Consider the following 10604-nt stretch of genomic DNA (forward strand, 5'->3'; position numbering starts at 1 on the left):
TTCACCAATGTCTTGTTCTGCTGGCTGAGGCCCCCTACAACACACCAGGGCCAGTGCTGCTGGACGAGGCTAACTACACCACACCAGGCCCTGTGCTGGTTCCTGAGGCCATCTTCAAAAATCCAGGGCCTGTGCTGCTGGATAAATGCTAAACTGAGTCTTTGGGTTAGGGTATTAGGCAAGCATGCAGGTAGGATTATAGGACTATGTCCGTGACTTCAGGTACTGGCCACCTCATCACTTGATTCCATAAATTGACACATTGTGCTGTAGGCAGCAGCTTACGGCCATACCACCTTGAGCACGCCTGACCTCGTCTGATCTCGGAAGCTAAGCACGGCTGGGCTTGGTTAGTACTTGGATGGGAGACTGCCTGGGAATACCTGGTGCTGTAAGCCTTTCATGTTCATGTCATTGAACTGCTTTTGATCCAGAGAAGGAGTCTATTAAACGACCCAAAGCAGCTGCCCAATAATGAGGGCACATTAACGACATTTCTTTTGGCTGTTTTCACCAATGTCTTGTTCTGCTGGCTGAGGCCACCTACAACACACCAGGGCCAGTGCTGCTGGATAAATGCTAAACTGAGTCTTTGGGTTAGGGTATAAGGCAAGCATGCAGGTAGGGTTATAGGATTGTGTTTGTGACTTCAGGTACTGGCCACCTCATCACTTGATTCCATAAATTGACACAATGTGCTGTGGGCAGCAGCTTACGGCCATACCACCCTGAGCACGCCTTACCTCGTCTGATCTCGGAAGCAAAACAGGGCTGGGCTTGGTTAGTACTTGGATGGGAGACTGTCTAGGAATACCTGGTGCTGTAAGCCTTTCATTTTCATGTCATTGAACTGCTTTAGATCCAGAGAAGGAGACTATTAAAAGACCCAAAGCAGCTGCCCATTAATGAGGGCACATTAACGATATTGCTTTTGGCTGTTTTCACCAATGTCTTGTTCTGCTGGCTGAGGCCCCGTTAGACTGATAAGAACATATACTACACTTGATCTTAGCCAAAAGGCCGAGAAGCGATGGCCTCCTGCAGGTTCCTGGCTGAGCCGCCTTCTCGGGACACTTCTCGCTTGTGACGGTGCGCTCTTTCACTTGGCTCACAGGGAGGGCTCCGCTTCAAATCTCCGCCCACCCACAGTAGCTCAGAGGCCTGCGGAGCTCCCTGGAACTGCGAGCATTCTTTTATTTCTTCTTTTGAACAACGAGGAGAGGGCCCAGCCAGACGGCAGACCCTGCCAAAAATAGGTGCAACTCTTTAGCCTCACTCTCCACGGAAGTCTTTAGTAAAAGGCGAAAAACTTGTACGTTTTGAAGAGAAGCCAGAGTGTGTGTTTCTTTGGCCTCGCAGGAAGCCGCAGTGACTCCTCGTCCCGGCTTCCGGCTTCACGGTAGGCCCTGTTTGCTTGGCTGAAGGGGCAGATCTCAGGCCCCGCCTGCTCTGCTCCAGAGTTCGACTTTGACAGGAGAGGGGTGACTGGAGAGGAGCACGTTCGCGGCTTCAGGCTGCTTTCTGGCTCTTGGCTTGGCAGACCTTACTTTGTTTGGCTTTCTTGCTTTTGCACAAAGTCAGCAAAGGGGGCACCGTTCCCGGAGGCGAGGGTGTATCAGATATTAAACTGATAAGAACAGATACTACACTTGATCTTAGCTAAAAGCCTCAATTAGCCTCAATTTCAGCCTCAGGAGCATCTCTCAGAAGAAAACCGTTTGGCAAATAATAAGATAAAAAGATTGTTGAACCAGGTGGTATTCTCTGGAGTTTAAGACCAAACTCAAACAGTGAATTGACATTAGACTGGAATTCATAAGATGAATAGAAATGCTGCTGAAGCTCAATGATTCATTCATGTGTGAGTGTGTGTGTATATATATATATATACACACACACACTCACACACACACACACACACACACACACACACACACATTCCAGTGGAATCTAAGAATGGTGGCTGCCGCTGGCCCTCTCTCCTTTCTTAGTTGGCACCAGAATGAAGAGGCAGACAGGGCGGCGACGATCCTGTTGGTTTCTGCACCGTTTGGACTTTTATGGGACTTGACCTTCATGGCTGAGGCCATTGCATTTTGGCTGTATAGTTTTAATTAATTTTAATGTTTTTAACTTCATGTTCCTGCCTGGCCAGAGTATTTTAGCGCTTTCTTTAAAAATAAATTATAGTTTTAGCAACTTGTGTTTATATTTACTACTTCCCTGGGCTGCTCCACTGCTCTTCTTGCTTAAATTGCACTGATTAGAATATACTGGACATTCAAAGCTAAGATTCAGCGCACTGTGTTAGAGGCTGGGATTTGATGAATTCGTCATATATACAGCCTTTGATCATCATTTATGTCCAGCTGAGAATGAATCTGTGCACTCACATATTAAATGAACTGAAATCAGTAGTGTGATCTCCAGTCTTGATATAAGGAATGAGAGAACTGACAGCTGTTATTTTAATCAGCCTGTCTCAGTTGTTTTAACTCTAAGTATCACAAAGTAATGTGGTAACATCTGGACTGACGAGTTTACTGTCAGCATTTTAATCGCTAGTTTAAAGGCTGTAGGCTGCAGCCGTTGCTCTAACACTGTATAAATGTAACAGGCCTCAGTGCTGGTTCTACTAGTCTGAGCTGCTTCCAGCTTTATTTGTGAAGAGCACAGCAGCTTACAAAACACGTAGCTAGCTCATACAGCTGCGACGTAAAACCTTCATAAACTAAGATGACCTTGAAATAATGGGGCTATGTGCGGTGATGCTAGCGTTAGCCATGTTAGCACGTTACCTTCACAGGTGGTCAGACTGCGAAAACAGGCACTCAGTCAGAGGTTGGGCTCTCCGTTTCGCTGCAGGGTCCCTTCATTCTTCACATATCCGTGTCGAGCCGAGTGTAAATCTCGAGGCTGAACGGCCTTTGTACAAGCACACATGCTTCTTAGCAGGGCGAAGCTATGAGCTAGAAAAATCCAGGCAGAAAGCCTGTGTCTGTCAACCAATCAGAGAGCTCCTTACATCCCACAGTGTGGCCAATTTGAATAGCAGCGAGGAAGTTGTTAATCGAAGAGCTAATCCAGCAGCTAATCCCAGAGCGAACAGGAAAGGGAAATGGATTTTGAAATGAGTTTATTAAATTGGAATTCAAAAATAAATTTACAAATGCAGAATTTATTCTACAATTCATTATTTAAGCACAGAATTCTTTATTTCGATGCGCGTGGCTCTCGCGGTCCTCCATAGCAAAAATGAGTCCAGTATTATAGAATGAAACCAAAAACACCCGCCGTTGCCTTTTGACGGTGCAAAACGTTTCGTCGATATTTTTGTGTTTGTTGGGGAGAAGACTTACAAACATACTGTACAGCACTTCAGAGTCACACTGCTAGTGATCAAAGATTTATGTAAAATTGACAAGCTGAACACATTTTGTACTGTACAGGAGACACGGCACCAGATTGATTTGACAATGGTCTACAGCCAATCAGGATACAGAACGCAATGCGTTGTTAACCCCCCCCCCCAAAAAAAAAACATGCAAAATTGCACACAAAAAAATCAGCGAAAGGTAAACCGCATTATAGCGAACAACAGATGGTGCGACAACACAAACATCTCCCCACTCACACGCTCTTGCTCGCCCAATCTGGAACTTTTGATCGTTAAATGTCGCCCTTGTTTGTTTATTGTTTATTGATTGATTAGCATTCAAATATCTCAGTGAAGACAGAACAAAGATTTACCACAAAGCAAGAAAGCATGAGACAAGGCTAATCAAAAGGTATTGGCTGAAGCATTTGCTTATTACGCCAACCCTTTTAACAAAAGATCTTTTAGCATGCAGCTCCTGTACACAGGGCTCGAAGCAAATAATAAAATTCAATTCAATTCAATTTCATTTATATAGCGCCAAATCACAACAAATGTCGCCTCAAGGCGCTTCATAGATACAGAGAGAAAAGCCCAACAATCATATCACCCCCTATGAGCAGCACTTTGGCGACAGTGGGAAGGAAAAACTCCCTTTTAACAGGAAGAAACCTCCGGCAGAACCCGGCTCAGGGAGGGGCGGCCATCTGCTGCGACCGGTTGGGGTGAGAGAAGGCAAACAAAGCAAAAACAAAAACCTTTCTATCTCCCTCGGGAATTCACTGCGGTCATTGCCTGCACTGTTTACATTCCGCCACACGCGGACTCGGACACTGCCTTATGTGAGCTTCATGAGGCTCTCACACATCAACAAACACTTCACCAAGATGCTGCACTCATTGTTATTGGAGATTTTAACAGAGTGAATCTCAAACAGACATTTCACAACCTTCACCAGCACATCAACTGCCCCACCCGGGGCACTAGGACATTAGACCACTGCTACACTCTGTTCAAGAACTGTTACAAGGCTCAACCCCTGCCGGCATTTGGGAAATCGGACCATGCCGCCATCTTCCTCATGCCTGCTTACAAACAACGGCCAAAGCAGCAACCACCAATCAGGAGGGAGGTCGCTCGCTGGACGGACCAATCAGTGGCCGCGCTGCAGGACGCACTAGATGACGCAGACTGGGACATGTTTCGGCGCAGCTCTGATGACATCAACATGTTCACGGAAGCGGTTGTGGGATTTATCGGGAAACTAGCGGACGACACAGCAGAAAGAACTATCATCTGAACGTTTCCCAACCAGAAGCCGTGGGTGGATAAAAACATCCGCGACGCTCTGAGATCACGCACTGCTGCCTACAATGAAGGGCTCGTCTCCGGTAATATGGACCTATACAAGGCTGCGTCCTACAACGTGCGCAGCGCGGTCAGAAAGGCAAAGCGGAGCTACGGGGAAAACTAGAGTCACAGCTACGACAGTGCGACTCTAGGAGCCTGTGGAAAGGACTGCGGACAATAACGGACTATAAACGACCAGCTTCTTCAATGATGAATGCCGATGCTTCACTGGCTGATGAGCTGAACACGTTTTATGCTCGCTTCGACGCCGCAGCAATTAAAACAACAAACGGCTGCACGCGCTCGGAGTGCACCAGTGAAGAAAATGCATTCATCATCACAGAGCATGCCGTGAGGAACACCTTCAGGAGGGTGAACACCAGGAAGGCAGCAGGACCAGATGCAATCCCTGGCCAGGTCCTGAGAGCCTGCGCTGACCAGCTAACACCGGTGTTCACGGAGATCTTCAACCTCTCCCTGGCCCAAGCTGTGGTTCCCACGTGGTTCAAACAGTCCATTATAGTTCCTGTTCCAAAGAAACAACAGCCCGCTTGCCACAATGACTACCGTCCAGTAGCACTGACTTCAATTTTGATGAAGTGTTTTGAAAGACTGATGAGAGATCACATAACTTCTTCACTTCCTGCCACCATCGACTCACTTCAGTTTGCTTACCGGACTAATCGTTCCACAGACGATGCCATATCTCACCTGCTCCACACATCCCTGAGTCACCTGGACACTGGCAGAGGAAATTATGTTAGGATGCTGTTCGTGGACTACAGTTCAGCATTCAACACAATAATTCCCTCTAAGCTTTTCACCAAGTTGACGGATCTAGGACTCAGCTCATCACTGTGTCAGTGGATCCTCAACTTCCTCACAGACAGACCCCAATCAGTGAGGGTGGGAAAACAAGTCTCCCCTCCATCTCACTCAGCACTGGAGCCTCAGGGCTGCGTTTTAAGCCCCCTGCTGTACTCACTGTACACTTTTGACTGTGTAGCCACATCAGACACCACCTCCATTGTCAAGTTTGCTGATGACACTGTTGTTGTAGGCCTGATCTCCGACAACATCGAGACAGCCTACCTGGAGGAGATTAGGAACCTGGAGACCTGGTGCCAGGAGAATAATCTCCTCCTAAACATCAGCAAGACTAAGGAGCTGATCGTGGACTTCACTACAAAGCAGGCGAGGAATTACAAACCCCTCATCATCAGTGGCACGCCAGTGGAGAGAGTGGACAGTTTCCGATACCTGGGTGTCCACATCACTCAGGACCTGTCATGGTCCTGTCACATCAACACCCTGGTTAAGAAAGCCCGTCAGCGTCTCTTCTTCCTCAGAAGACTTAGAGACTTCCATCTGCCACTGAAGGTGCTCAAGAACTTCTACTGCTGCACCATCGAGAGCGTCCTGACGGCAAACATCTGCACCTGGTTTGGGAACAGCACCAAGCAGGACAGACGAGATCTGCAAAGAGTGGTGCGCTCGGCCGAACGCATCATTCAATCAGAGCTCCCTGACCTGCTGTCCATCTACACCAAGCGGTGCAAGTCCAAAGCTAGGAAGATTATGATGGACCTCTCCCATCCCAACAATGGACTCTTCTCACTGTTGAGGTCTGGGAAGCGCTTCCGCTCCCTTAAGGCCAAAACAGAGAGAATGAGGAGGAGCTTCTTCCCCCAGGCTATTCGGGCCCTGAACCAGGTGTAGGACTGTACTCTCCCACACATCACATCACCACATGCACCACCACACTCTTCCTATAATCCTATAATTTATAATCTTGATAATCTCTTTCTGCTATTTGCACTTTTTTTTTTTTTTTTTTTTTTTTTTTACTGTAAATTCCTAAGTAAATTTGTAAATTTTTTGTAGTAAATTGTAAATACTGTAAAAAATTTTTCTGTCATTTAATGGTCGGGCATCGTACAGCTACAAGCATTTCACCCCCATGTCATACTGTGTATGGTTGTGTGTGTGTGACAAATAAAATTTGAATTTGAATTTGAATTTGAAAACAGCCAAAAGCAATGTCGTTAATGTGCCCTCATTAATGGTCAGCTGCTTTGGGTCTTTTAATACACCCCTTCTCTGGATCAAAAGCAGTTCAATGACATGAAAATGAAAGGCTTTCAGCACCAGGTATTTCCAGGAAGTCTCCCATCCAAGTACTAACCAAGCCCAGCCCTGCTTAGCTTCTGAGATCAGACGAGGTCATGCGTGCTCAGGGTGGTATGGCCATAAGCTGCTGCCTAAGGCACAATGTGTCAATTTATGGAATCAAGTGATGAGGTGGCCAGTACCTGAAGTCACGAACACAATCCTATAACCCTACCTGCATGCTTGCCTAATACCCTAACCCAAAGACTCAGTTTAGCATTTATCCAGCAGCACAGGCCCTGGATTTTTGAAGATGGCCTCAGGAACCAGCACAGGGACTGATGTGGTGTAGGTGGCCCCAACCGGCAACTCAGTCCCTGGTGTGTTGTAGATTGCCTAAGCCAGCAGCACAAGACATTGGTAAAAAGTCGAAAGCAATGTTGTTAATGTGCCCTCATTAATGGGCAGCTGCTTTGGGTCTTTAAATACACCCCTTTTCTGGATCAAAAGCAGTTCAATGACATGAAAACAAAAGGCTTACAGCACCAGGTATTCCCAGGCAGTCTCCCATCCAAGTACTAACCGAGTCCAGCCCTGCTTAGCTTCCGAGATCAGACGAGGTCAGGCGTGCTCAGGGTGGTATGGCCGCAAACTGCTGCCCACAGCACAATGTGTCAACTTATGGAATCAAGTGATGAGGTGGCCAGTACCTGAAGTCACGAACACAATCCTATAACCCTACCTGCATGCTTGCCTAATACCCTAACCCAAAGACTCAGTTTAGCATTTATCCAGCAGCACAGGCCCTGGATTTTTGAAGATGGCCTCAGGAACCAGCACAGGGCCTGGTGTGGTGTAGGTGGCCCCAGCCGGCAACTCAGGCCCTGGTGTGTTGTAGGTGGCCTCAGCCAGCAGAACAAGACATTGGTGAAAACAGCCAAAAGCAATGTCGTTAATGTGCCCTCATTAATGGGCAGCTGCTTTGGGTCTTTTAATACACCCCTTCTTCATTATATAGAGGCAGGTGGTGGAACAAATCAAGCCAACTTCTTGGCCATCCCAAAGAAAACTGCTAGAAACATTTGGTTTCATTAGTCATTTACATCCTCTAATTGTACTCAAATACTCAAAAGGGAATGTCTGGCCAGTTGACAGTGCAAATGTTCTTCTGAAGATTGCTGCTATTTCTTCTCTAAGTTGTGCTTCAGACCAGTCAGATGTAAAGGAGATCTTCCCAATAAGGCCATCTTGTGCTAGTTTTGCTCTTGAATCTCCTCTCGGTATGAGAAACGTTGATGCTGAAGACAAGGGCAAGCACACAACATCTTTTGTATAGTCTTTGCAGGTTGTGTTTTTTCTCACAAAATGTGAGCGCATAGTATGAGCTTGAGGAACTGATGGGAGAGGAACCTGAAATGAATTCAAACACAGATACAGATAGACACCTATGCATTACAATACATCCGTAGTGTTTCTGTTATCTGTTCATTAAAAAACAAAAACAACAACAAAAAACAAACAAACTGTAGACTCAGACCATCTTACTATTGTCTACCCATTACACAGAAAACTGAACCTTTTGTATCTTGTAGATTAGCATTCGGTGATTATTGGTCAAATGGGTGATTCAGTCCCCAGGTGCTCTAATCTACAGCTCCCAATGGGTTTATCTGAGTATGACTGTGTGTGAATGTTGGACAGAAAAAGTGCTTGTATTAATCTGTGCCTGTGAATGGGTAAATGAAATCTGTTGTATAAAGTGCTTTGAGCACTCAATTAGAGTAGAAAAGGCCTGCAGTTAGGTCAGTGTGTATTTGGACCATAACAAGTTTTATTTTGTTGCCCGTTTACTGAAACATTTTCCAATCATAATTATATCATGAACATGATGTGCAGACTCAGCTTTCATTTAGGGTATCCATATTGAAATGATGATGTCATTACCAATTAAGCAGATAAAAGGCCTGGAATTGATTTGAGATTTAGTGTTTGCATTTTGAAAATTTTACTGCGAACAGACAACATGCGGTCAAAGAGAACATAACAGAAAGAAAATTAAGAAATTCATATAGCCACTACTTACCATCAAAACAATGAAAAATATTGACATAAAATTTATTTTGCAACACCACAGAACAAATGATAGCGTATAATATGAAATGATAGATGTTTTCATATTGTCATATCGAACAGCCCTAATACAGAGGGTTCACTGCAAGGTGCAAGCCACTCATAAGCCTCAAGAATAGAAAGGCTGGAATGGGCTTAACAAAAAAACAAAACAAAAAAAACATCTAGTAAAAGCCAGCAAAATTTTGGAAAAACATTCTTTGGACAGATAAAACCAAGATCGACCACTACCAGAATGATGGAAGAAAAAAAGTATAGAGAAGGTATGGAACGACTCATGATCCCAAGCATACCACATCATCTGTAAAACATGACAGAGGCAGTGTGATGGTTTGGGCATGCATGGCTGCCAGTGGCACTGGTAGTGTTTACTGAATATGTGACACAGGACTGAAGCAGCCGAATGCGTTCAGAGACATACTTGTCTGCCTGCTTAAGTCCAGCTAAAAGTATTCACATTGATTGGGCAGCATTTAATAATAAAGATGGACGATGACCCAAAACATACAGTCCAAGCACCCCATGACTTTATTAAAGTAAAGAAATAGAATATTCCTGAATGGCCAAGTCAGTCACTGGATTTTAACACAATAGAGCATACATTTCACTTGTTGAAGACTAAATTTAGGACACAAAGGCCCACAAACAAACAGCAACTGAAAGCCAATGCAGTAAAGGCCTGGCAGAGCCTTAGTAAGGAGGAATGCCAGCATCTGGTGGTGTCCATGACTTCAAGACTTCAGGCTGTCATTGCCAACAAAGGGTTTTGAATAATAGAAATAGAAATGATCGTTTTATTTTCAGTTATTTAATTTGTCTAATTACTTTAGAGCCGCTGAAATGATAGGATTGTGTTTACAAATTACTTTTTTTCCCCTCACATTTTTATGCAATCATTTCGTCCAACCCATTGAATTAAAACTTAAAGTCTGCACTTCAACTGCATTGGAGTCGTTTCACTTTTAATTCATTCTGGTAATGTACAGAAGCAACATTAGACAATGTGTCTGTATCCAAATATTTATGAACCTGACTGTATATCAAAACCAGTCAGCTAAATGATATGTGTAAGAAGGCCTACCGAGCGGTATGGTATCCCAGTGGAGATGGCAGGTCTACTTGGTCCAGGTGCATTGCTGGATTCCTAAGGAAACATTTACATCAAGAACGACTGTTACCTACCAAATAAATAAATACAGTTGTATGATGTTCGATCTCTGTCTGCTGCCTACCAAATGAAATAATTGAGGACTGGCTAAGTAATTTAGCTTTGCTAGTTTTGTTAACACTGCTATCAACCCGTCCAAAATGCTATATAATAAACTTACCAAGTGCTGCGGCGTTTGTGAGGTTGAGGGTGCACTACCACTGAATCGTTGGATGGCCGACAAAACGGCTCTTCCAATATTTTCAGCTGGACATGCTGGTAGGGAATAGGTGAAGCCAGGGGCGATTTTAGCCCATTTTTGGGGGTGCTTCAGCACCCCCAAAATGAATCAAAGCACCCCCAAAGATTTCTTACTTTTTTTGACAATATTTGCTGTTTGTGTGACACACTATTAAAAATATAAAAAGCATACAGTAGTGTACTTGTTTGAGACGTAACATTTTAACAACAAAAGTATAGATAACCCCCCCT

The 10604-nt window shown here is 44.8% G+C and overlaps 2 non-coding genes and 5 pseudogenes across 2 annotated transcripts; 2 read left to right on the plus strand and 5 right to left on the minus strand.

Moving 5' to 3' along the window:
• The first annotated feature begins 279 nt into the window (after positions 1-279).
• Positions 280-398, plus strand: LOC148099698 (5S ribosomal RNA; annotated as a pseudogene).
• Positions 399-710: 312 nt separating this feature from the next.
• Positions 711-829, plus strand: LOC148099699 (5S ribosomal RNA; annotated as a pseudogene).
• A 15-nt stretch (positions 830-844) lies between these two features.
• LOC148099700 (U2 spliceosomal RNA) lies at positions 845-1032 on the minus strand. Its single transcript, XR_015720248.1, has one exon. It is a non-coding gene; the product is annotated as a U2 spliceosomal RNA (small nuclear RNA).
• A 194-nt stretch (positions 1033-1226) lies between these two features.
• LOC148099701 (U5 spliceosomal RNA) lies at positions 1227-1339 on the minus strand. Its single transcript, XR_015720449.1, has one exon. It is a non-coding gene; the product is annotated as a U5 spliceosomal RNA (small nuclear RNA).
• Positions 1340-1595: 256 nt separating this feature from the next.
• On the minus strand, positions 1596-1672 carry LOC148099702 (U2 spliceosomal RNA; annotated as a pseudogene).
• Positions 1673-6862: 5190 nt separating this feature from the next.
• On the minus strand, positions 6863-6981 carry LOC148099703 (5S ribosomal RNA; annotated as a pseudogene).
• A 388-nt stretch (positions 6982-7369) lies between these two features.
• LOC148099704 (5S ribosomal RNA) lies at positions 7370-7488 on the minus strand (annotated as a pseudogene).
• Between the last annotated feature and the right edge of the window lie 3116 nt (positions 7489-10604).

The sequence above is a fragment of the Neolamprologus brichardi genome, chromosome 14 (assembly GCF_056152115.1).
Source record: "Neolamprologus brichardi isolate AB-2024 chromosome 14, ASM5615211v1, whole genome shotgun sequence".
NCBI classification, from domain to species: Eukaryota; Metazoa; Chordata; class Actinopteri; order Cichliformes; family Cichlidae; genus Neolamprologus; species Neolamprologus brichardi.